This window comes from Sus scrofa, chromosome 1, assembly GCF_054392235.1.
Source record: "Sus scrofa isolate SSC_HxYL_T2T_F1_AM1 chromosome 1, Sscrofa_HxYL_maternal_Yorkshire_Landrace_v2.0, whole genome shotgun sequence".
Lineage (NCBI taxonomy): Eukaryota > Metazoa > Chordata > Mammalia > Artiodactyla > Suidae > Sus > Sus scrofa.
In genome coordinates, this window is record NC_139383.1 from 77,902,901 (window position 1) to 77,929,183 (window position 26,283).

Genomic DNA, 26,283 nt, shown 5'->3' on the forward strand with positions numbered 1-26,283 from the left:
TAATGGGAGTTACACACACATCAATGGGAGAAAAAAGTCCTTGGTTTTCATGGCGTGTCAATTCATGATTTGTAACAAGCCATGTAAAATGCTTTCTAATTTTCTTCTAAGCAATGACATACTACCCCAGAAGAGCTGAAAATTAGGCATGGGTCTCATCTCTGGGTGGGGAAGACAAGAGGACGGGAGAAAAGGAGGCGCTCCAGCTGGGTGGATGCTCTGCAGGAGCTGCTCCTGGGTGGTGTCCCGAGGCCGGTGTGTAGCCAGAGGGACAGACTCGCCCAAGGGATAATGAATGTGATGAAGGGAGGAAGGGAAAACTCACAAAACCCAAGCCTGACGCAGAAGGAGTTCACTATAATCCAAAACGGGAATGACCGACTGCAACCGTGCTTGTTCTTCCATCTGTAACAGGATTGTTCCATTTTTCCAAAGCCTAACTTAATACCATTCACTGACTTCCGAAAATACCCACCTAGATGAAAATGGGAATTCAAGTTCCAAGGATGATGCGGTAGAATTGGTAATGAAGAGGTTATTTTGCAGTGCCACAAAGCTCTGCCTCATTTTCTGAAAATTTGGCTTTAGATTTAACCCTCCTCTGCCCAGGCCTGCAGTTCTCTCAACTATTCTCGTGGGAAATCCAGTGCCAGATTATTGACATGTTCTGAGGACAGGGTGGGATGGCACGGGTTTGCAGCAGAGACAAGTATGAATGGCAAATGCCTAAATCACATGATTTGGAAAAAGAACAGATCAAAACTTTAAAAAATCTCAGTGTTGGCTGTTCCATCCTTAATTAATCACCTTACACTTCCTTGCAGTTTATCCCACTGGATCTCAGATAGTAGGAGGACCGCTGACAGCAAATCATAAGACCCCACCTTATAGAAGACTAGACATATAGTAACAGGTGTGGAGGTGCCTGCTCTTTAGGATTAGGTGGACTTTCAGGGGAGTTCCCCATTTTCCCTGTTACACCTGCCTAGTCTCCCTGAAGCAGAACACACTGAAAGTCTTATGGTGTGTAGTTTACCTGAACAAATATTTATAGGGAGAGAATTTTTTTGCCTGGGAAAATGAATACCAAAATGCAACAGAACTTCCACACCAGCCACTGAAGACATACCTGAGAATGTATCATTCACTGTACAAATTTTCAGAAAACTGAAAGGCCTCTCCAGTGGTCCCGGTTATACCAGAAAAACCTAAGTCAATTACAAAAAGAGCAAGTGCATCTGAGACTGTGACAAATAAAGACGAGGCTTGGGTTGTGCCCCACTATTGGATTACTTCCTTCTCACTTCCACTGGTGTTAGACGTACAGCTGAGTGTTTTGTAGGCAGCCTACCCGTAAGCACAGCCCTTGAGAAAAAAGGCTCTGCCACACCTTAGTCCCCATCATGACTGGCATGAATGTGTGGGGCACCAGGTCAATCTCTGTGTAACAGGTGACCAAACAGGGTGTGAGATGCTGATTAGGTGCTGGTGAAGAGAACAGAGAAGTATAAGACACCATCTTGGTCCAAGACGTGTACAGTTCACGTGACAGATAAGCTACACACGCATGCCAAGTTAATTAACGAAGCAATCCTTAAGCACTGATTATTTACCAAAATGCAGAGTAAGTCTTGAAGAAATTGGCTCAAGCTCCTGTAATTCCCAACCCTGTATGCTTTTCTTGCTGGGGCAATGTGGGAAGAGAAGATGACCAGAAGCCAGCTAAAGTTCCTCTATGGGACAAAAATGGAAACTAAGCAGCTTAGCTGTTTATCCACTTTTCTCCAGAAAAAAGGGCCCACCCTCTTTTAGAACTGTTCCCAGGATCCTCCAATTTGCCTCAAAACAGCAGCTCCCTAATGGCCTCTGGAGGCCACTGGGAGGTCTAAGGGCACGCTGCCTCTTCATCCTCTGAGCACTTGTGACTAATTGGGAGGTTTTTATGGGATTTTCTAAATCAGGCACCTTTCAGTGGTACACACTTATTTGGCTCTTTAAAAAATATTAATTCAATCACTTCAAGTATATGGGCTTCATTTAAAAAATTTGTTTTGAACTATGCCACTGCCACTTTTATGGCTTGAGACTAGAAGGGAAATTTCACCCTAGCCAACGATTAAAAAAAAAAATCAATAGATAACATTAGTAAATGTATAAGAGGTATTTCTTATTCCCAAGCTACTGAATTGAGGAGCACAAATTACAAAGCTGATCAGATCCCATCCAGTTTCATTCATCATATAGTTTCAGCTTTTCAGTTTCAGATTTTCCAATTTGTGAAGAGTCGAGTATAATTACTGTTAATACCAGAGAGAGAAGTAACCACTTCATAATGTTTTTAGCCAGTGATTCCTATAGGGTGGGTAATACAGGGCCATACAAAGGAGAGTATATACTGATTAAGAGGTGTCTTTGCCCATGACTTTGGTTGGCTAATATTATCACTCCTGAGATAACACAAGAAACAATCAGCCTAGGATTATTGCATTTCTGCAGCAAGGAGAATTATCTGAAGAAATAATCTATGAAAGGGCTCATGGAATTCAGCTTCCCAAAGAAGCCACGGTATGTTAACATGGGATATTTTGCTTTCCAAGAAAACATCACAAATATCATCATGTCAGGGATGGTGCAAACCACATGAATCAAGAAGAAGAAAAGTGTCTTCTTTCCCACAAATGACCTTCTCCCCCTAAATAGTTTCCCACGTGGTAATTCACAGAGGAGATAAGACAGTGCGGACACAGGCACTGGTTCACTGAAGTATTCTTATCCTCAAATTCACAGTTTACATTAAAAGCTGCCACAATAAACCAAATCAACTTAAAAAGAACATTTCGTTCTCACATATTGAAAAGCCAGGAAGTGGCATCATGGTCCTGAAAGTCTAGTAAGGCCATGCTTAAGGACTCAGGAAAAAAAAGGTGGGGGGGGGGGCAGAGTCAGGCGTCGGAGAACATTCATGCCTTCTGTTACCAAAACTCAGTCTGTGGAGGAACTGGGGGCATTGGTTTTCTCCACCTCAGGAGCATTGCTCGCTTCTCCACTCTCCCCTAAACATTCCTCTCTGCCCAACTGGATACCACAGAAGCCCCCCACCCCCCGGCAGCTCTATGCCAATGCCTCTGACTATTCCACTGCCATGCTTATACCCTCAACAGGAATGGATACTACAAGACCACTATGTATATATTCTCAAGCCACAGGGAAGCACAACTTTACATTTTTCTTTCATTCTACCAAAGAGCCAAAGTTTGGAACACATGTAACTGCCCCAAATAGCATCTAAGGAAATTAATGGCGATACCTGGGTCTCTCGGTCTCTGTTAACTGGGAGATAAAACATAACCGAACCTCTTGATAATAAGGGGCTACCAAGGTGGTTCTTATACCAACAGAAAAGAAAATGAGGGCAGTGACTCATAAGCAGCATCCCATCTTTCCCACAGGGTAGCAGAAGTGGGTACTGTATACAAAGTAGCGCTGTGTGGAAACTTGGAGGCTTGACTAAGAATCTGCTCTGTCAGCACCATGCAGTGGAAAGAACTCCGTGAGGGCTGAAGGAACCTGATTCTCCCACAGGCTTCACTGATTTTTCTCTGACTTGAGTAGTCACTTTACCTTGTTAGCCCTCAGCTTCCTCATAAAATGAAGGTTGACCAGACGACTCTTCTGAACCTTCCAGCTCTCTGTGCTAACTCCACCCAAAGGTTTGCCTCCTGGAGTCTCTGTCAGTCAGCCTCAGTCTCCCAGCCCTCTGAGCCTTTTGGAAGGGCCTCTGCTGGCCTCACCTCCTTCTAGAGCCCTTTCTGCCACCCCGAGATGAACGTCAGATAGCCTAAAATGGATCTACAAACCTGCCATGGATGGTCCAGGGCTTAGGAACAGCAGCAGCTCTGGAGGCTTTTCCACCACCCAAGAGGCTATAAACCACAACCCCTCTTAGCCTCAGCTTCCCCATCACAGCATCTTTCTAACAGAACTGCCAAGTATCAGGCACTCAGCCATTCTGAAAGCTGAGAGAGAAAATTCAGGACACCCAGTCACATTTAAATTTTGGATAAACAAGCTGGGATATACTTATACTAAAAACATCATTTGTTGTTTATCTGAAATTCAAATTTAACTCAGCATCATGTGTCTTTTTAATTTGCTGAATCTGCCAATGCTCTGTATGATAAAGGCTGGTGTTGGTGGTGATAGGAACCAGGCTGCCCCACCAAACCGGCCTTACACAGAAGAAAACCACCGCTGCCTGACTTCTGAGTCTTAGGAGGAAGAATCCACGTGGTTCACGTGTTTTTCTCCCAATCCTCTCTCTACTCCTCCGACTGGCCTCTTTCTAGTCCTCCTACTGGCTTCCTGCCACCTCACATTGTACCTGGGTCCCCTTCCCGAGGTGCCCCTCCTTTCCAATCACCGCTCCCTTCACCCTGGCCAAACAATCTCATTCAATTAATTCACACACACGTGTCACCGATCGTTTAATGAGTCATCAACCTCCTGTGAAGCAACGACCTTTTTTTTTTTAAAGGTCATTTATAACCTCAAATAAAAATGACTGAATTGTAGGCCACCAAAAAACTAGAGTGAGAAAAAAACGCAGGTCGTGTGAAAGAAAGGCATTGCGGGGAGCGGGGCAGGGCGGGCACCACCTAGAAGCTGGCACCGGCAACAGTTCTCTCAAGTGTTTCTGTCCTTCCTACCCCTTTCCTCTTGTCTTCTGAGCCGACAATGGCTCTCAGGGTAGCTATAGACCCCATGGATAAGGGAGGGAGGAAATCTGCTGCCTGTAAACTGGTCATCACTCCCTACCCCCTTAGGACATCAGCACAGTTCCTAGGTCCCTCTGCACTGGCACCTACCATATTTTTATTTATTTATTTATTTATTTTGTCTTTTTTGGGGCCGCACCAGTGGCATATGGAGGTTCCCAGAATAGGGGTCGAATCAGAGCTGTGGCCGCCGGCCTACACCAAAGCCAGATCCGAGCCTCGTCTGCAACCTACACCACAGCTCACAGCAACGCCGGGTCCTTAACCCACTGAGCAAGGCCAGGCATCGAACGTGCAACCTCTTGGTTCCTAGCTGGATTCGTTAATCACTGAGCCATGACGGGAACTCCGCGGAACCTACTTTGTTAGACTGTTGAAAACACAAAGCCTGACTGGACTTTCTCCTTTTTGAGCACTCTGTGTTCAAAGGTGAAACTCACCTGCACAAGCTCATGACTCCCGGCTCCTGGATGCTGTTGAGAGTAACTCCAGGGGCCATTAAGAACCACCTCACTCCTTCCAGAGCAAGTCAGTCTAGATGGCTCTGAAAGCTAACTGGGGCGAGGTGGAGGGCTTGAGAGGCGGAGGACTCACTTCAGTAATTTCCACTTGGGTCAGGTGGATCCCTCCTCTGATTCAGCTCTGCCCTCCTGGAAAAGATCTCTGTTCATCCCTAGGTTATTCTATCTGGGATGACCCTTTATCTTAATGCCCACAACTCAACGGCTAAAAGCACTTCATTAAAAGGAAAAGGTTTAAAATGAATGAAATGTCAAAACGTCACATGGCAGTTGGCTATCCTTCTCAAAGAGGGCTCAGCAGAGTGACCCTCACCGGGGCTTTGGGGGAGACAGAACCGCTCTGTTCTGTGTCCTGGCTCACTGCTGAGGTGAGAGGTGTCGCTGTTGAGCTGGGAGTGAGGAATTCTGTCAGACAATTTTGCAATACCCACCGCAGGGTAGCTGGAGACGCCTGGGGTCTGCCCTGCTGACTCAGCAGAACACACTCTTCAATTAACTTTGTGTCTCTGTACCTCTTCCCTGAAATGAGAGGCGGATTTTTTTTTTTTTTTTTTTTTTTTTTTTTTAGATAATAAACCTTCTGGCAGGGGACAGGGAGTAACAGTCTCTGAGAATCTCACATATGCACATCCTGATGAGGACAAATGGATCCGACCCCTCGAGGCATGTGGGATTTGAACTTGTGTCATTTGGACACATTACCCAGTTTCATTCAGGGTCCTGAGCCCGTCTCAGTTTTCCCTCAGGAAAGTGAACACTGATGCTTTTTCAGAGCATGGTCATTGACAAGGATGAACTCAGGATTCCATGAAGAGATCTGTTTTAACATAGGACTTATTTATAACTTTAAAAAAATTGTTTTTTTCAGGAAAACAGTGTCCGGTATTTTTTTTTTCTTTTTTTGGCCATGCTCACAGCATGCAGAAGTTCCAGGGCCAGGGATCAAACCTGCACCACTGCAGTGACAATCCCAGATCCTCAAGTGCTAGGCCACTCCAGTGTCCTGCATTTAGGTAGTTACATTTCATATCCTGAGTTACACTTTTTCATCATCATGATTTCTTAACAGATGATCATGAGCAATCCCATGGCAAAGAGAGACACTGGGCTCTCCCCCTGGGTAACAGGAAATGGTCTCATCTCTTCCAAATCTTGCACAGAGAGCCAGAAGGAGGCTGGCCATTCCTGCCAATGCATCAGCTCACTGCTGTTAACAGGAGCTCCCCTCTCTCAGATTTTTTTTTCTTTCTCATTAAATTGCATTTTTAAAGGAGAATTCTTATTTACAACTATCAGGTGTTCCACTCACTCACTCACTGCTAGGTAACTGCTAAACATGGCACAAGACAAGAGTCTAGTGCCCTTTAACCAGTTATCTGTCCAGAGGCACCCTGAATCACCATATTCTGTGTCTGGTGACCTACAAAAGGTCAATCATCACAGAGCCTTAGAGCCATCCTCAGCACCCCTATGTCAGTAGGTGGGGGTGGGGTAGGGTCTAGGAATGTGAATTTTTTTTTCAGGGCCACACCTGCAGCACATGGAGGTTCCCAGGCCAGGGGTCAAATCAGAGCTGTAGCCGCCAGCCTACACCACAGCCACAGCAATGGGATCCAAGCCTCATCTGCCACATACACCACAGCTCACGGCAACAATGAATCCATAACCCACTGAGCGAGGCCAGGGATAGAACCCACATCCTCATGGATACTACTTGGGTTTGTTACTGCTGAGCCACAGTGGGAACTCTCAGAATCTGAATTTTCATGGCTTCCCCATGTGATCTTGAAGCATCCTCAAGTTTGGGAACCATAGTGGTACAGAACACATTGCTATTTTTAATTTATTTTTAAATTAAAGTAGAATTGATTTACAGTGTTGTGAAGACATTGCTGTTAAAGCTGAGGTCAGATGTTAGAACCTCTGGAACCAGTCAGTTTTGCTGAGTGTTGCAGAGAAGTCAGCATACGTACCCTTTATCAGTCTAGGTACCAGTGGGGAACTGGCAGCATCCTCAAATGATGATAAAATTTGAAGGGAATTTAATGAAGGGACAATTTATAAAGAAGTGGGCAGGGTGCAGGGAAGCCGCAAGACCTAGTGCAGTCCCCTGGGCATCAGGTAGGGCAGGATCTGTCCCACTCTGAGGCTGGAAGGGGTCAGATGAGAGAGTGAGTACTTGAACTGGGTATTCACAGAAGTGCTGGGGCAAGCGCTGCCTGCCCGCAGCTGTGACCATCCTTGTGGGGCTGCTGTCAGTGTGAAAAACCCCATAGGGAAGAAGCACTCTGACCTCTACTCTCTCCCTCCTCCCTCTATTCTCTGGCATGTCCCACGGCTGAGCCCAAATAGAAAGCAGAGGCAAAGAGCCCACCCAAGAGGTCATGCAGAAAAGTTAGACATCAGGTCACAGAGCAGAGTAGAGAAAGGAGGACAGTATTTGGCCCCAGAGGAGCAGCTAAAGAAACCAGAGCAGGGAGTGGCAAAGCTTCACCGTCACCCCAGACAGAAGCATTCCACATGCAAATGCTGCAGCTCTGATGCCTCTGCCCTGCCCACTCATGAACGCATCTGACGTTACAGCTAACTGCAGAAAAGACACAACTTTTTTTTGGATGCAACATGCAACACCTTGATGAGGGATCACAGTTTCCATACCAGGGATCGAACCTGGGCTAGAGCAGTGAAAGCGCTGAGTCCTAACCACCAGACCACCAGGGAACTCCCTGAAAGGACACAACTTTATTCAGGGAAGTATTTCAAAAATAAATCCACAAATGTACTTATTGAGTCTTCAATGAGCACTGAGTCCATGAAAGACACAATATTTTACTTTAGCCTTTGTAGTAAGGGTCTTGGCATCTGTTATGTTAAGCCCAATTGGGTGACTGCTTAGAGACATGTTCACAGGCTTTCATGGAGGTCTTGTTGCCATTTTTCTCTAAAAGAAGTCAAAATAAATATACTACAGAAAAGAAAAATATATCATATTTATTTTTAAAGGGGAAAATAAGTTTGCTTAAACTGCATGTACTCATAGCCTAGAAGAAAAATGACCTTTTTCTTTTTCATATGTGTGTTTTCTAACTAGGATTCATCTCCACATTAGCAGACAATTAAATTCATGACTTGCCGAAAACAAATGGGTTGAGTGATGGATTTGTCCCATCTTTCAACTTCTACCCAACTAATGTTAGTTCCACTGAACTTAAGCTCTCAGGTGACATGGCATTTGATGGCCACTCTCTACTGTGAGGTCATCTTCAGTGGGTGCCCATGAAGGACTCTGAAACCTCCCTGTCTTGTCTCCATGGGTACTTGTTTCACAGGCAAGGGTGACCTGAGTGCTCCAGCGTGTGTGCTACCAGGAGCGCTCTGGCCGTAGGCCTATCACAAAATTAGTTACAGAATAAGAAGCTTATTGCTTTTTTTCTACTTGGCAAGCCTTCTCTAACACCCAAGTCTCAGCTGTCTGCAGCTGTTCTGGCCTCTTCACCAGAGGCTCCCACAGGTAAAGGCATCTGCAAGAACAGGGTAGCGTTCTGATTTTTCACTCATGTACTTTAATGATTATCATCTATTCCTATCAAATGAGACTGATTTTCTACTTGAGGTGGTGATATAAAGTTTCTTGTAAAAATAAGTTTGGAAGTCTCCTGGTGGCCTGGCGGTTAAGGATTCAGCATCATCACTGCTGTGGTGCGGGTTCCATCTCAGGCCTGGAAACGTCTGCATGCCACTGGCTTGGCCAAAAATAAGTATATCAAATAAATAAATAAACAAAAAAAAATCAATAAATTTGGCTTAGCATAAAAACTTAATGTAAGGGACAATGAGCAATAAAGATGGTGCATAGATTTGAAAAAATCAGACAGGTGTATACAACTGACTAAAGTTTGCAAACCAGTGATCTAATGCTAAGCATGCCTCCTGAGTCAGAGAGACCTAGGTTTTAGTTCTGTCATTAAATAAGCGATAATGACTAATTTCATTGTCTCATAAATAAACAATTCTTTCATTGAAGGTAGTAGTTCTCCTGGGCAGAGTGTTGCAGCTCAGAGAGTAATACAAATTTAGTAAAATTGCTCTGCAATCTGAATTCTACCTTGTTCTTCACAGAGCTGCCTGTGATAAATGATTCAACCCTAAGGTTTAAAGATATAAATACAATATACTCTTGCAGGATAAAAATATGGGGGTATGAATTATGAAGTGAGAGGAAGACTGCTAAATACCACTCTCCTCATCTGGTCTGACAAGTGAGCCCTTGGCAGCCATCTAACATGAAGAGCAAAACCTTCGTTGACCCACACAGACCTTCACTGAGAGTATTCCAGGGCCGTCCAGGCAGAATAAATTACAAAAGCAATCTGTCACAGTACACGAATCCTTTTGATGCTGGTCTGGTAAAAATCCTGCGTATTCTGTGGTACCGATCAGGAAAAACACTGTCAACCAGTCTCCTCCTACATGAACTATAAATCTCTTAGACATGGTAGTTCAGCTCCCAAGTGACCCCAAACCCCAAATTCTAACCTCCTGAAGAAATGACATTCATGTCCATGTTCCTTTCGAGTCAAGACCTCAAGAAACACTAAGTCAACTGATGTTTGGGACCTTTTTTCTTCTTACAAGCCTGAGTGTGAGGAAGCAAGTGTCTGGGGCAGGGCGGGGATGGGGGTGTGGTTTCACACCCACCTCCAGGCACCCTGCACACCCCTGCTCCCTACGTCCCCACTGCCACACCCACCCTGTGGGCAGAGCTGGAAACAGATGCTGCTGGGCTCATTCCAAAGAGAGGTGTTTGAGACAAAGTGCCCTGTCCTCCTGAACCCTTATTGACATTCACACTATGCTAAATGCCACATGGTAGCCGGTACTGTGGAGCTGGGGGCTTCTTCCTATGCACTGCCTGCCATGGACTTGTTTTAGAAATATTTCTACAGTGTAGCTATTGTTCTCCATTCACTATATAATTGTATGATACACTGGGAAACAATTGCTCCTCCATGAGTAAAAGTGTGCTTACCAAACAACAATTGGAGTTGCTGGCACAGGGAGCAGACCTTGCCCAGCACCAGCTGATGTATGTTGCAAGCACAGAGTCTCAGCCTCTGCCCCTGCTGGATGTGCAAGTCTCAGCACTTGTTAATTCTGAGACCTCAGTCTTGGCCATTAAGATAGGAATGCTACTCTATGCTGTAGGATTTCACTTGCACAGTTTTTACTTAGTTGCTAGTCATAATAAATAAAGAGAAAATAAAGAGACGCTAATTTTTCTTAAGTCCTAAAGTTTAGAGTCAAACTGAATGGTTTGAAACAATCCATAATAGACAGTTGATGTGGCAGGTGTGTAGGGTGTGTGTGTGTGTGTGAGAGAGAGAGGGGAGGAGGGAGGGGGAGAGGGGGGGAGGGAGATACAATGTAGAGTTGGACTCCTGAGCATAAATACAGCAAACACTGGACAACATGGGTCAAGATGCTTCTATGCTCCTTATTCCTACAGAATCTGGTTTCACAAAGAGACTTGTTTGAGAACTTTATATTCTACGATCTCTCAAATCATATTTGTCCTCTATACATGTTTTTGGGTATCTGCCTCATCTTTGTCCCCTTCTTTGGGAATCTGTCCCGCTGACAGCTCAGCAACAAGCCATGCGACCATAGTTAGTCCAGCAATGTGTGACTGGACTGGAGTGAACAACTGAGAAGGACGTTCCACCTACATGCTGGCTGGGAACCTACAAGTTCTGTGGCTTGGCTGAAAAAGATAAGCAAAGCCAATCAGACTGTTCTGCCAGGAATTTGGAATTAGAAAATGGAGTGGCTGTTACTAGTTAGCTGTGGGTTGCTATGTAGAAAGATCATTTTAATTGAAATGCCTTTTTAATTCTTTTTTTTTTTTTTCTTTTTGAGGGCTGCATCCATGGCATATGGAGGTTCCCAGGATAGGGGTCCAATCAGAGCTATAGCTGCCAGCCTACGCCATAGCCACAGCAACGCTAGTTCTGAGCCACATCTGCAACTTACACCACAGCTCACGGCAACACCAGATTCTTAACCCACTGAGCGAGGCCAGGGATCGAACCTGCAACTTCATGGTTCCTAGTCAGATTCATTTCTGCCAAGCCAAGAGGGGAACTCAGCCTTTTTTTTTTTTTTTTTTTTTTTTTGTCTTTTTGCCATTTCTTGGGCCGCTCCCACGGCATATGGAGGTTCCCAGGCAGAAAGTCTTCTGCCTCCTCCAAAATATTTTGAGTAGAAAACATTTCTGAATCACTGGTCTTTAAATATAATTAATAGTTACTCACTAGGGGGAAGAAAAGCATGCACATAATTCCTTGGTGAGTGGTGCAGAAAGCAGAGGCTAGTGTTTGGTCCTGATGCAGGACGTCTTACAGCCCAACAGCTGCTGGCTCCCTGGGCATCACTGGTGACAAAGAAAGCTTTAGCCTTGAAGCTAGAGCATAAAGGAAGCCTAGGGCACATGTCCGAGGACCCTCTGTACCCCAGGCCCCAGCCTGGTGTGGGGAAGGTGCTCAGACATGCTTGTGGGAGTGTATGGGAGTGAACTTGGTCCAAGATCAACCTTGGGGGAAGTGGGACAGGCTTCAGGTTAAACTGGTTTGAGAAGCAGAGAGCAGCTGCCATCCGCACTGTACGTAAGTGAATGCAGGCTGTTGTGAAGAACAGGCCTGTGACCGCCTCAGGCAGGAGGGGAGGGTGCCAGGGCCTCCAAGGGGAGGCAGGGCAGATGGTGATGCTTCAGGGCAGCGAACAGAAATGCCCACAGCAAAGCCCCGAGACTCTTTCATCTAAATGGATGTGTTAATGGCTCCCACGGAGCGGGTATAAGAGGGCTTAGCACATATGCCTCCGTCTACTGTACTGGTTGTAAATAAACCATGAGCTTGTCTGCACCATCTGCTTACTGTGCACTTTGTGGGGCTGTGTGAACAGAAAGAAGTGTTTGGGGCCAAATGGCTAGAAATATTTCAGTTGTATACTTGGAAACCAAATATGCTTATATAGCTAGATTATTACATTTTCTCTAAAGTGGATAATTAAAATGTTCCTTTAAAAAAAAATGGGGGGTGGGGAGTGGTGGTGCTGGACAGTAGGAGGCCACCCAGCTTCCAAAAGGCTGAGGAGAAGGTCACAGGCACAGGATGAGGCTGGAGACGAGGCTCCTACAACTGGAGTTAATCTTGAGTTAGTCACACTTCACCAGTCTTAACCGCAAATACTTCATCTATAAATGAAGAGTGTGTCACTCAGCTTCCTTGGAACAGTGTTTTGAGAATTAACTCATGTCTAAAACATGAACTTCTTTAGATAAAAGGTATTCTGAACACACAAAATGTTTTTATGGGGACAGCCATGCCCTCTATAAAGTACAGAGTATACATTGTACATGGTCATTACTGCCCTCATATATACACTGGGATTGCTCACCACTCATTTTATTTACATAATTTTCCTCAACATTATATCAATAAAGTAACTAATTCATTCATGAAACAACTGCTTACTGAGCATGTACTATGTACTAGGCCTAGAATAATTTTAATCAGAGGTAAGACCCCTACAAGCACAACTGTGTTCTAAAATCACAGACTTAGTCTGTTGCAAGTAATTTCCAAAATACATGTTGGATTTATGCTTTCAAAATTAAATAGCTTATTGCACCAGTGAGAATGACCATCATCAAAAAGTCTACCAACAATAAAGGCTGGAGAGGGTGCAGGGAAAAGGGAACTCTCCCTTTTACATTCTCTCTTACATTGGTGAGAATGTAAATTGGTACAACCGCTAAGGAAAACATATAGATGTTCCTCAAAAAACTAAAAATAGAACTACCATTTGATCCAGCAATCCCTCTCATGGACATCTATCCAGAGAAAACTGTAATTTGCACCCTGATATTCACTGCAACACTATTTACAATAGCCAAGACATGGAAGCAACTAAATGTCCATCGACGGAGGAATGAATAAAGCATATGTGGTGCATACATATAATGGAATATTACTCATCCATAAAAAGAATGAAATAACGCCACTTGCAGCAACATGGATGGACCTAGAAATTATCATACTAAGTGAAGTTAGACAGTGAAAGACAAACATCATATGATATCACCTATACATGGAATCTAAAAAAAGGACATAAGTGAACTTACTAGCAGAATAGGAACAGACTCACAGACCTCAAAAACAAATTTATGGTCACCAAAGGGGACAGGTCAGGGGGAGGGATGGACTGGGGGTTTGGGAATGGCATATGCACACCATGGTATATGAAGTGACTGGTCGACAGAGAACTCTACCCAATATTCTGTGATCATCTATCTAAAAAAAGAATCTGAAAAAGAATGGATGTGTGTACATGTATAACTGAATCACATTGTTGTACAGCAAAAATTATCACAACACTGTAATCAACTATACTTCAATAAAACTTTAAAAAATGAAAAAATAAACACCTTACAAAATTAAACAGTGGAGTGTTTTCCCCATTTGTAGATTTGTGATTATCTAAAGTTTAGTGATTTGAAAGAATTCAAACAACTCCCTCACCTAACTTGGATGAACTTTTCCCAAGGCCTTCCTGACACAACAGCAATTTTAGGCAGATACTTATGTAACCTCCCCCACCGCCCACCCCAGGGAAACTCAACAACTTAAGGAAAACCCTATAAAACAGCATGAGCAAACCATCCAGTATATGAACTACAACTCTGAGAGAATAATCACATGGTGTTAGCTTCATTTACAAAGTGTATCTCATCTTGATGGATCTCCAGAGATAATGTAAGACAAATCCTGATAAATAAATGCCCAAGGTTATTCAAATACTTTTTATGGCACTGAACTTTGATCAGAACTTGCTTGGGAGTTCCCGTTGTGGTGCAGTGGTTAACAAATCCGACTAGGAACCATGAGGTTGCGGGTTCGATCCCTGGCCTTGCTCAGTGGGTTAACGATCCGGCGTTGCCGTGAGCTGTGGTGTAGGTTGCAGACATGGCTCGGATCCTGCGTTGCTGTGGCTCTGGCGTAGGCCAGTGGCTACAGCTCCAATTCGACCCCTAGCCTGGGAACCTCCATATGCCACGGGAGCGGCCCAAGAAATGGTAAAAAAAAAAAAAAGAAAGAACTTGCTTGGAAGAAAGAAGAGGTAGAGGGTGTGATGGTTATAGCTAGTGCTCTGGATTCACACAAAGCCCCAGACTATAATCCCACAGCTAGGGTCTGACAGGAGTTACTCTACTCTCTAGGCCTCGGCTTTGTCATCCACAAAAAGGATCTTTCCCATTTCCTAGGATCTCCAAGAAGCGCTAGCGAAACAGTAAAAAGGTCTTAGCATGTGGTAAGGACTCCAAGAGTGTTAGTTAGCTATGACGAGATCTTCACTCTGCAGAAGCAGAATGTGCATGGAAGCCAGAGGTCCCTCAGAGTGAAGTTACTGAAACCGGAAAGTGGGCTGAGGATGGGAAGGGAGACCCTGCTACCTCTAGGTTTCCACAGCAGCTCTGCACCCTGGCCCGAGGCACAGAACACAGAGAGGTGCTGAGAAACTTGAGGACCATCCCTGCAATTGTCCCAGGAAGACAGGAGCTGGAGGAGAGAGTGCAAGTCACCCTGGGTGCAGCACCGGTGAACCCTAACTTCTCATCAGGTCCCAACACGGGATTGCCTCCATGCCATCTGGATATATGTTAACCCTCTAAGGAGAAAGCACAATGTCTGCTCTGTGGGAGTTTAAAAACTGAAAGAGATACATGTATGTGTAACTGGGTCACCATGCTGTAGAGCAGAAAAAAAGATTGTATTGGGGAAATAACAATAAAAATTTTTTTTTTAAAAACCCAAAACTAAAGGAGAAAATCCTGTGCCAATGATGTATTTCAACACTATTCCTATTAAAAATAGGTCAAAATGATGGGAAAAAAACAAATTCTAACTACTGGGTAAACTTTCAGAAGTGACTTTGGTTTTATGAATTAAGTTTTGATTCAAAGACAAAAATGCAAAAGAGAATGATAAAGCCACATTCCACTGATGAGGCCCCAGATTCTCAATTCTTATCCCAAATAAGACAAAGTAAAAGCCTGAAGCATGTGAAGTTATTTTTTTCACTGCAAGCTCTTGAAATTTCTCAGGAGAAGGATAAAGATATAGCTGGAGCTGTGAATCTAATGCAGGTAATTTTTTTTTTTTCTTTTTAGAGCCACACCCATGGCATATAGCAGTTTCCAGGCTGGGGGTTGAATCAGAGCTGAAGCTGCCAGCCTATACCATAGCCACAGCAACACAGGATCCAAGCCACATCTGCAACCTACGTGGGCAACACAGGATCCTCAACCCACTGAGTGCGGCCAGGGATCAAACCCGAATCCTCGTGGATACTAGTCAGGTTCTTAATCTGCTGTCCCGCAACGGGAACTCCCTGATGCAGGTAAATTTTGATCTTCCCTCTCAACAAAAGTTTGAAAGTAATTCAGAACCTGAAATGGAAAAAAAGTTTATGCAGAAGTTTGTATATACATAGCAGTATAAAAAGTTTATATAGCATTTTAATATATACAATAAATAAATACTATGTGCAGAATTAAGAAAATATAAACCTAAATTATGAGTTTTACCCAGTGATGAGAGAGTATTTTCATGGACTAATGCTAAACAAAATGAATATTTTAAAAATACCTATTTGGGGAGTTCCCACTATGTCCCCAGCCCAGTGCAGTTGGTTAAAGGATTTGGTGTTGCTGCAGCTGAGGTGTCAGTCACAGCTGCAGCTTGGATTCAATCCCTGGCCTGGGAACTTCCACATGTCAAGAGTGTGGCCATAAACATAAATACATACATACAAATAAAAACATTATTTGGTTTGAACCTTTAAAACAATTCCATACTTGTTCTATAACCATCCCCCCCCCCCAAAAAAAAAAGAAAAGGAAAATGGCAATAAAACTCAGACAATTTTTCAACTAAAATGAACTCATGTTGGAGTCCTAGGGGCAGAAATGCAAGCCAGGTTTTGACTGCTGAGCACATAAACATGAGCACAGAGAATATCTGAATTCCCTACTTTTCAGAAAATTTATGAAACATCATTCCTAGATAATCTCAACATGCAAGGCAGAAACTTGGTGAACTCACAGTTTTGGATGTGTGTATGGATGTGTGTGCTTTTAAAAGATTGATCACAAGGCTTCTGTGAAGAGTACCCACCCTTGAAAGGAACCTGATAAACAAAAATTTAATTTACACACTACTTAGCAACACAACTGTCTCCTGAAATCCAGCTCAGTCACATGGGATGAGACATGGCAAGCTGAGAAGGTTTCAGTCTGCAGTCGGTCAGGGTAAACTGGCCTTACTGTTCTCCTGGGAGCGGAAGTCGTGTAGACGGACGGGCTACAGTCTCAGCCGCCTGCACTCTGTCAACTATTTAAACATCTTCCCAAACAACAGAAAAAATAATCACATCATTTTTGACTGCATAAGAAGCAGATTTGAATCTGAGTTAGAAGGAATTGAAATGTTCACAGCTTTAGTTGTCCAAAATGCCTTTCAATGATACTTAATCTTCACTCTAAAAAAAATTTCATTAGAAGTATCAACACAAAATTCTCTGTTAAACCCCACTATTTAAAAAAGAATCTGGGGAGTTCCAGCTGTGGCTCAGCGATAATGAACCCAACTAGTATCCATGAGGATGCAGTTCCATCCCTGGCCTTGCTCAGTGGGTTAAGGATCCAGTGTTGCCGTGAGCTGCGGTGTAGGTCACAGATGTGGCTTCGATCTGGTGTTGCTATGGCTGTGGTGTAGGCTGGCAGCTGCAGCTGTGATTTGACTCCTAGCCTGGGAGCTTCCATATGCTGTGGGTGTGGCCGCCAAAAGCAAAAAAAAATTGTTTTTTTAATAAAAAAATTTTTTTTAAATCTGGTAACTATCTCCTTCCATTGTTGAATGATTAAGTACACACGTTTGCTGAAATTCAAAATTCTGCTCAGTTTTAGTATGGTCCCACTTTTGTAAAATATTTATCTAGGGGGAAAATACTAGAATAAAATACCTAAAAACCAGAGGCACTTGTGTCTGAGTGGTAGAATTTCAGTAAAGAAATTATATCCTTTTCTGAGTGCTTCTAATTTTGCTAAAATTTTCTATGATAAAAAATATAGTATCTATTGATCATGTATTAGATGGCAGGCAGTAAGCAAGATGGGGTTTTTGTTTTGTTTTGTTTTTGTCTTTTGTCTTTTTAGGGCCGCACCCGCAGCATATGGAAGTTCCCAGGCCAGGGGTCCAACTGGAGCTACAGCTGCTGGCCCACACCATAGCCACAGCAACGAGGGATCAGAGCTGCGTCAGCCACCTACACCACAGCTCATGCCAACGCCAGATCCTAAACCCACTGAGCAAGGCCAGGGATTGAAGCCATGTCCTCATGGATGCTAGTCGGGTTCATTAAGCACTGCGCTACAAGAGAAACTCCAAGATGGGTTTTTTAACGCTTCGCAAGATGGTTATTATTATTATTATCCCTACAGGTGTGGAAGCGGAGACCAAGGCAACTAATACTTGAATGATGGAAACTGTAATTCAGACAGGTCTGTCTCACAATCATTTTACTACAACTGAATTTCATCTGTAGCCAGAAAAACAAACAAACAAACATATAAAACAAAAACAAACTACAAAACACCTTAAATTTAAATGCTACATAGCCAGGTAAAGAGCTAAATGGAAACAGTATACTTCTAGGCATTTATATTAAAGATTTTTTATTAGATATTCTTAAATACCTTTATGTTTTTTTTATATTTTCAAAAGTATGGCCTCTGTTTGAAAATAAAAGGAAATTCATCAATTTACATGAATTAAAACCCATGAACTAGATTTAAAATAGTACTAATATTTACACAACATCCTTTCAGTGAAGATTCAGTAATCAATAAAAGATAACCCCTCATTGATTCTAATCTGACCTGACCTCAAAGAAAAAAGTAAAAAGAGACTTCCCTTTTGAGAGGGATAAAATTAGGACTCAAAGAAAATGGTGCTATATAGATCATGTGGAGGCCATGATTTCTTCACGGCTACAACTCTCATCTCAGGCACTATATAAATCAAACAGCAGAGCACCATTTTTCACCTATCACACTGACAAAGACGATAACCAATGAAACGATCACGGTAAGAGTACTAAAAATCTGGCACCACTATAAACTTTTAGTAGAGAGTGGTTAGACAATAAACAGGGATCAAACTCCAAAAGGCACAAATCTGCTGACCAGCTAATTCTCTTCCTAGGGATTTAGTCTTAGGAGAAGACTAAGAACGCAAAGATATATGTTGTATTGTTGGTTAAGTTAGTATTGCTTATAACACAGAAAACCCAGCTATAGCCTAAATATCCATTGATAGAAGAGTTTGCTGCTGTACCTGCAGAATCTGACACAGTACTGACTACATGTAGGACTGAAAATAAATATCTTGTTGAGTTCCTGTCGCGGCTCAGTGGTTAACGAATCCGACTAGGAACCATGAGACCCCTAGCCTGGGAATCTCCATGTGCTGCAAGTGTGGCCATAGGAAAGACAGAAAGACAAAAAAAATAAAAAAGAAAAAAAAAAGAAAGTAAATATCTTGTGACTGAATGGCACAAGGAATAAATTAATGGGATATAGCTATACAATTGAATTTTATGCTGGCATCAACATTTCTGATATTAAACTAAAAATTCAACAACAGAGAAAAGAGTCCACAGCATTTTGTTAAGTGATCAAGACAGACTAGTCTATATGATACAATCCTATTCATATAAAAACGTGTGTATATCCACCTGTGTGCTATGCATGTATAGATAACTGGAAGGACAGTACGGGTGGGATTTGGATTTTTTTTCATTTTTTTATTTATACTTTTCTGTTTTATTTGGACTTATTTAAAAATATTAGCTACATATTTCCTTTTTGGTGGAGGAGAATCATATCCTTTAAATTTTTATGCCAAGCACTCAAGCTAGGGAGGAGGAGAATACTACTACGTAATAGATGGCATTCAGAGGATAAGATTTAAGATAACTTCTTTCCCCTTGAGCTCTCCAACACTACAGTGCTCAAAGTTTTCTTTTCTACTCCCCTAACATGCCTGAAACAATGAACACAAGGCACATCTGTTTTAAAACAGTTGCAATTAGTGCCCTGGTAACCATTACACTGACAAGAGAATCTCAATGCAAGATATTTCACTACTTTGACTTTCTCTGTCCAGAACCCTTCTGAACCCAGCCTTGTTAACTTTCTGGCCAACCCCTCATAGCCCAAGGATGCCCTCCTGGGCTCAGCGTGCAGCCAAGTAAATTCGCCATCAGTGAACTCCATCTGTCAGCTCCACACACAAAGACCTCAAGTTATCTGGCAAACAAACATCGCTTCTCTTGAATGTTGGACTGAGACTCAAAGTGGACAGCCTGTATTAATAACGAATGGTTTCTGGTAATTTTTGTTTTCAATCCAGGAGAAAATACAAACGCCCCTGATAAACAAACGACAAAGTGTCTCTCTCTGGATTCAAACGAGAGCAGCGCGATTCCTCCATTGAGGCACTGTCTGGTGACAACCGTGCCCAGCTGCAGTTCTGGCCAGGCTCTGAAAGCATGAGTCAGGGCCAACAAATGCTGCATCGATGCACATGTGTCCTGAAGAATCAGCCAACTGTGGGAATGGCAATGAGGACACACAGGAGCTGATGAGTGATAAGCCTCCTCTTCTGGATGCCATTTATCAGAATTACAAAAATTTACTGAAATCTATCTCATGCCACGCCAACGCATGGGCTCACCAAGTCAGGAATAAGCTATGTGCTTTGGCCTTGGAGTATTTTTCCCCAAATAATCCTGCATGGAGTGAAAGCAAGACAGAGATCAGAGAGACTCCTGGAAGGAAACGCACATCGACCGCTTCCCTCCCTGTGATCCTGAGTGTAGCATCCATCCAGTTGGGTGCTGGGGACAGAATGGCAGACACCCAACATGCAAAGCACTCTAAATGCCTCAGGCATGAGGGTGGCTGGCTTGATCTGGTTAAGCTGATTATGGATTTAGTGTTGCCAATCCTCTTTAAAAAGGCAACATCAGGAGTCCCTGTTGTGGTGCAGCGGAAACGAATCTGACTAGTATCCACAAGGATAAGGGTTCAAGCCCTGGTTTCACTTGGTGGGTTGGGGATCTGGTGTTGCCGTGAGCTGTGGTATAGATTACAGCCATGGCTCGGATCTAGTGTTGCTGTGGCTGTGGTGTAGGCTGGTAGCTGTAGCTCTGATTCGACCCCTAGCCAGGGAACTTCCATATGCCACAGGTACAGCCAACAAACAAACAAAGGCAGCATCGTATAGCTTGAGCTTTGATTTATGTGTCCAGGTGGTGACAGTCTGAGGTCATCCCTGTTTGATGCCAGTTCCACTCATTTACAAGACGCGTGGCCAGCCTGGGACTGATGCCCACAGACCTCCTAAGAAAGGAGTCCAGACCACAGCTCATGTCAGGCGCCCCAGTCCATGTGGGACGGGGTGCTCAGAGCTGTCTGCATCTGAGCCACAGCTACTTCCTGAGAGATATAAAATCCAACAAACGGCAAATATACACTACAAAACATGACCTCATGCTGCCATGCTGTTTCTTGACACTGTAGCATCTTGGCAGCTCCCTAATTTACAAGTATCATTGGACATTCACTGTTCCCTTTCAGGGACCTCTTTCCCCTGCTTTTACCCTCTCTTGCGCCTAATGCATCCTCTCGAACTGCCCCAACCCCGACACTGGGCTAGGGCTCTCAAGGTCACTAGGCCAGGCGACAAATTTTCCCACAAAGTTCACTGGCAAGTTAACTTGTTCTCAGGAGCTGAGTGGTCAGGGGCTCTCTTGGCAATCTTGGCTGTTTGCTGATCTTCTCTTGCCCAAACTGCCCTTCAATTTGCTCGTTTTGATCAGAGGCACAGATACCCTCCCAGGGCCAGAAACTCAGAGTTAGTCTGGTCTAACCACCTCTCCTCTCTCATCCCCTCATCCTCATCCCCTGCCACCATCAACCCAGGAGATCCAGTCTTCCAAAAGGCTTGGAGTGCACCAAGATTTAATACAGACCAAATCAAAAATATCCCTCAAAGGAGTCTGTCAAACTCTAGTACAACACACAAACACAAGATGTCAGCATGGGCACCATCATTTCACTTTGCTTCTGTCCCTTGTCAAAGGCTGTCACTCTTATTCCGGTACTGAAATCCTGGAATCTGGACTCACTCTGTGTCCAACTAGAGCTTGCATGGATTACTGTTTTCTGTCAGTCCCCTGAAATGCAATATTCTTTCCTCTACGAACCTTTCTTTCAAAACACAGCACTTGAGCCTTCCTTCCCCAAGACCTTGACCCAGATTAAGCAGCGTTTTAGCCACTTCCGTAACCCCTTGGGCAGAATTTTAATTAGTTTTACAGACGTGTGCGTGGCAGAGGTCTTTATGTAGTTTCCATTTTCTACTTTATATTTGTTTACTCCTCAGATTTGCACAAGTAGGTATCATGTTGCTATGGACTGTTAGTGACTCACTGATTTCAGCTCATTATTGATGATGGATTAGTTCCACCTCCCCCACTTTTTTTTTTTTTTTAAATACACAAATAACATTTTAAAATATGGTTCCCACCACTCACCCTTGGTGTCTCCTCCAGAGAGTCTGGCGATGAGGAAGTTATTACCAGTATTTAAATGTCTCATTTCAACTCAGGAGCAAGAAATTCATCCACCCCTGACAGAAACAGCTTATGGATGAATTCTTAACATCCAAGTGTTATTTTCTTCCCCTTACAAACCCAGGAACATGACACAACCATGGATACAAGCTTGGATGGCATCCCACAGCCATCAGATGATAGATGTTTTCATTGGTTTCTCCTTCAATCAGGGCTATTAACAGTAGCATGATACTGAACAGGAACCCTCAGCAATAGAGCTCAAATTGTGTCTGACAAGGCTCACTTCATAAACCTCAACTACTTTTCTACTGAAGAGATGTTGTATTAAGTCAATGCTGTTTACACAACATTGTGCATTTATATATTCTTTAGACATCAATGATACCTTTATGAAGGATGAATGGCACCCAAAACACGATCTGCCTCGGAAAGATGCCAAAGCACATACTCATTTAACATGCACAAAACAAAAACAAGCAGCCACCAATACTTCTCCCAAGAACAAAAACGTGGTGTAACAGAAGTCTCTTTTGCAGAGTAGGGTGATCTTAATGAGATAAACAAAATTAATAAATATTATTGTTATAGGAAATAACCTGAGAAATAGGTTAACTATACCTTACAATAATTACAATAATATATTCCCTACAGAACTTAGGATATTTTAGTTTAATTTTAAATTTCAATGTTATTTAACGTTTTATATATATAACAGAAATTACACTGATCTAAATGGGCAAAAATACCAACATTCATTCACACTCACTAAACAAATACTTGATAGAACTGTCCTTAAAAGCTCTGAAAACTTACAGGAAACAGACACACAATCATAAACAAAAAAAACCACCCCAGTATATTAGGTACTATCATTGTTCAGTAGGTTATGCTGGGAAACACTAAGATTTAAGAAGCTGGTAAATCATAGAATGGGTAGGACAGAGATCTATTTATACAGACCAGGATCATCTTCAAGTTAGAAGCATTACCTATAAAATGATCTCATTTATGTTAAATAACAATATATATATACCAGATTACATGGTAAAGGGTCAGGAAAAGGGACCCATACAGAGGTTAACCATAGTTACCTCTGGGAAGGGGAGTGGAAAGGAACCATAGCCTTTTTTTTTTTTTTTTTAAGACTATCTCTTTATATACCACTGTTACTGTCTAAAATTTTTAAAATAACCTATATAGTCATGTAATACTTGAGTAACGAAGTAAAAGTAAATGAGGTAGACAATGGAGGAGGAGCCGGCAGTGCTGACTGTGGGAGATGAGCTAGAAACAGAAGCAAAGGTTGGAGTCCATGGGATGACAGTGCTGAGAGGGAGGAGGGCTGTGGGAGGAGAAGGGCCCGAGAAAGGACAAGTGACGGAGGAGGAGTCTCTGATTTGGGCTATGGCTGCTTCAGTGAGAGAGTAGCAGTAGAAACAAGGGTGTGAGGGAAGGAGCAGCAGATGTAGCTCAAATGCATGTGTAACTCAAATGCATGTGTGGTCCTAAAAAGACAAAAAAAAAAAAAAAAAAGAGAGAGAGAGAGAGAGGGAGAAAATATAAATCTTTATTATTATTATTATTATCTTTCTAGGGCTATACCAACGGCATATGGAGGTTCCCAGGCTAGGGTTGAATCAGAGCTGTTGCCACCAATCCTATACCACAGCCACAGCAATGCCAGATCCGAGTCAAGTATTCGACCTACACTGCAGCTCATGGCAACGCCAGATCCTTAACCCACCGAGCGAGGCCAGGGATTGAACCTGTATACTCATGGTTACTAGTCAGATTCGTTTCCACTGAGCCACAACAGGAACTGCTGGGGTTTTTTTTTTAGGTGTCATATTTCCTGAATTTTAAATGCTGGCCCAGATTTTTGCAAAACACTAGGCTAGGGAAAATAGGTCTATAGGCCACCTCTATAGCACCGTGACTCTTACAAGCCTGGTATTAAGTGGAAAACGTCAAGTAGAAATTTTATTTCTTCTTTCTTCCTTCCTTTTAAAAGAATGAGAGCCCTTCACATGTTGCTAGGCTGAGAACAAAGACCTAGTGGATAAAAACCATTTCCTATTTTTTATTTTTAAATATCCAGTATTTGAACTAAAAAGAGTTCACTTTGCTTCCTTTTAGAACTTACACCATTGCATACTTTGCTGGTAAACATTTAATTCAAACTCTTGTATCATATTAGCATAACAGACCTCAGCTAACTGTTACAAGTGTTAAAATATGTGTCTAGGGAGGAAGAACAAATTAACTCGCACAAATTTTTTAAAAGGAAAAAAATGAGGAGGGACCAAAAATTCTCATAGAAAATATATAAACATGCAAGTTGACTTTCAGTTTTATCAATTTCCTCAGGAAAGAACTTCTCATTTGCAGCTGACTTATACTACAACAACACACCCAACAATTTCATTAGAATGCTATTTTTAATCAGTTCACCATATCACTATGCTTCAGGAACTGAAAGCAAAAATTACATAAAGCCGTCAACTATGGATATAGAGCAGTCAGAAGTCACATAATATCATTAACTGGGACAATAGCTGGGAAAGTGTAGCACTGCCACAAAGGAAACATAGCAACAATTGATCGCTACGTACTTTTGAAAACTGAAAAACATCTATTCCAAGATGGCAAGAATCTACTTGGTAATGACTCATATGTGATAACATCACTGGGTGGATCAATGTCATAAAATGTATTTCCAGCTCATTTCACTTTGCTCTCATTCTCATACTTTACCAAGGGGTGATTTGGATGATGTTGTAAATATTAGTGCCTTTACCTTCAAATGACTTTCCTCTTGATGAAAAAATATAATCTCAGGCATGTGGAAAGAGAACTCCCAGCAAAGCCCTCTACACGCTAGGCTTAAGTTGCTACTGAAACCTAGAAGAAAGTCTTGACGGTGTCACGGATCAGAACAGAACCCCGCAAAGACCTTGTTAACACTGGGTGATGATCTCGCCTACCATTGCCCAGGTCTTGGTTGATTTTTCCTGTGCCCTGTGTCCTCCACTCAGGTATATTCTGTCCTTGCTGGTCTGTCCCCATCACCCTGCCTCCTCTATTTTGCCTCACCTGCTCTCATTCACTACTCTGGATTTCTCTTTGTATTTGTTTGGGTGTAGCTGTTTTGCTTCTCTGGTCTCCTGTCACTTCTTGCATTAGGACCCTTTCCCAAATTAGCACTAGTTTTCAACCAAGGTGGAGACAGAGCTAGGGTTGGGTAGCCGCAAAACGCATTCTTGGTTACCTTACCCTTAAGGTTCTTTGTAGCAAGTTCACAAATTCACACACTGAACCAACATGTTTGTCAGAAAGTATCTTTTATCTTAGGCTTGTGACAAAGGAACTGCTTAAAATTTCCTCTGTCTCTGAGGGCCCACCTCCCAGCTCCTGTCTCTGCATTTCCTCTGTGGGTGAGGCCCAACTCGAGCCCTCCTTGGTCGCAGAGCCCACTGAAAGACTGGAAGGGTCGGAAAGCAATCACGTCTGATGTGTCAGAACAGTGGTCCACAGACCTTCCTGGGGCTCCTCTGGGCTGTGTGCAAAGGAGCCCAGACTGTCTTCTGAGTTTCCAAGCAAGACAGATTCCACTCCACAAGGCTTGGGGAGAATATACTCTTTTCCATTTAGCTACTAAGCTTTCCAGATCTTGGCTGCAAAACAGAGGTAACCGCCTCCAACACCAGAGAGTTTTATAATTGTGTCTCCCACCCCAACAAATTTGGCAACTGAAAGAGCCTGGAGCCTCTGGGATTTATATGACTTAGAGGCAGCACCTTACAGGAGATTTGAGCACTGTTTTCATAACTGGGGAGCCCTGGGCTCAAATCCTAGCATCTCTATAGCATGGTACAGGGAAAGGTACTCAATTTCTCTGCAGTTTTTTCATCAGTGAGACGAAGATATCTACTAGGTAGGATTTCTGTGGTGATTAAGTTCCAGAAGGTGATCTAGGAGAAGGGCTAACACAGCACAACAGTGAACAGCGGTGCGGGGGTCGGGAAATGAAGAACGTACTTGGCCAGGCCCTCTCTCACCCCAGCTGCTGAAGTGGATGCTGGCTTTGCCTTGCTGGCTCTTTTCCTGGGCCCAGCCTCCTGGGGAAGTGTGTGTGTGTGTGTGTGTGTGTGTGTGTGTGTGTCCAGGCCGGGGGGGGGGGGGTTATGATGCAGGACAAGTGGGAAAACAGTGGGTCATGGTTAGGA

General features: G+C 43.1%; 1 protein-coding gene and 1 long non-coding RNA gene across 5 annotated transcripts in view; one reads left to right on the top strand and one right to left on the bottom strand.

Annotated features, from left to right (window-relative positions):
* The window catches only part of FYN (FYN proto-oncogene, Src family tyrosine kinase), a 225,160-nt gene that overhangs the window by 144,599 nt on the left and 54,278 nt on the right, over nucleotides 1-26,283 (bottom strand). The window contains exon 1 of one of the 4 annotated variants that reach the window (XM_021084350.2): nucleotides 22,016-22,154. The exons of the other annotated variants lie outside the window; for them this stretch is intronic. The gene's annotated coding sequence lies outside the window, so the exon portion shown is untranslated. Of the gene's footprint in view, nucleotides 1-22,015; nucleotides 22,155-26,283 lie in introns of those variants that run through there. 4 annotated transcript variants of the gene reach the window in all.
* On the top strand, nucleotides 11,445-19,622 carry LOC146406159 (uncharacterized). The gene is made up of 3 exons (XR_014807354.1): nucleotides 11,445-14,193; nucleotides 16,015-17,126; nucleotides 18,890-19,622. It is a non-coding gene; the product is annotated as an uncharacterized LOC146406159 (long non-coding RNA).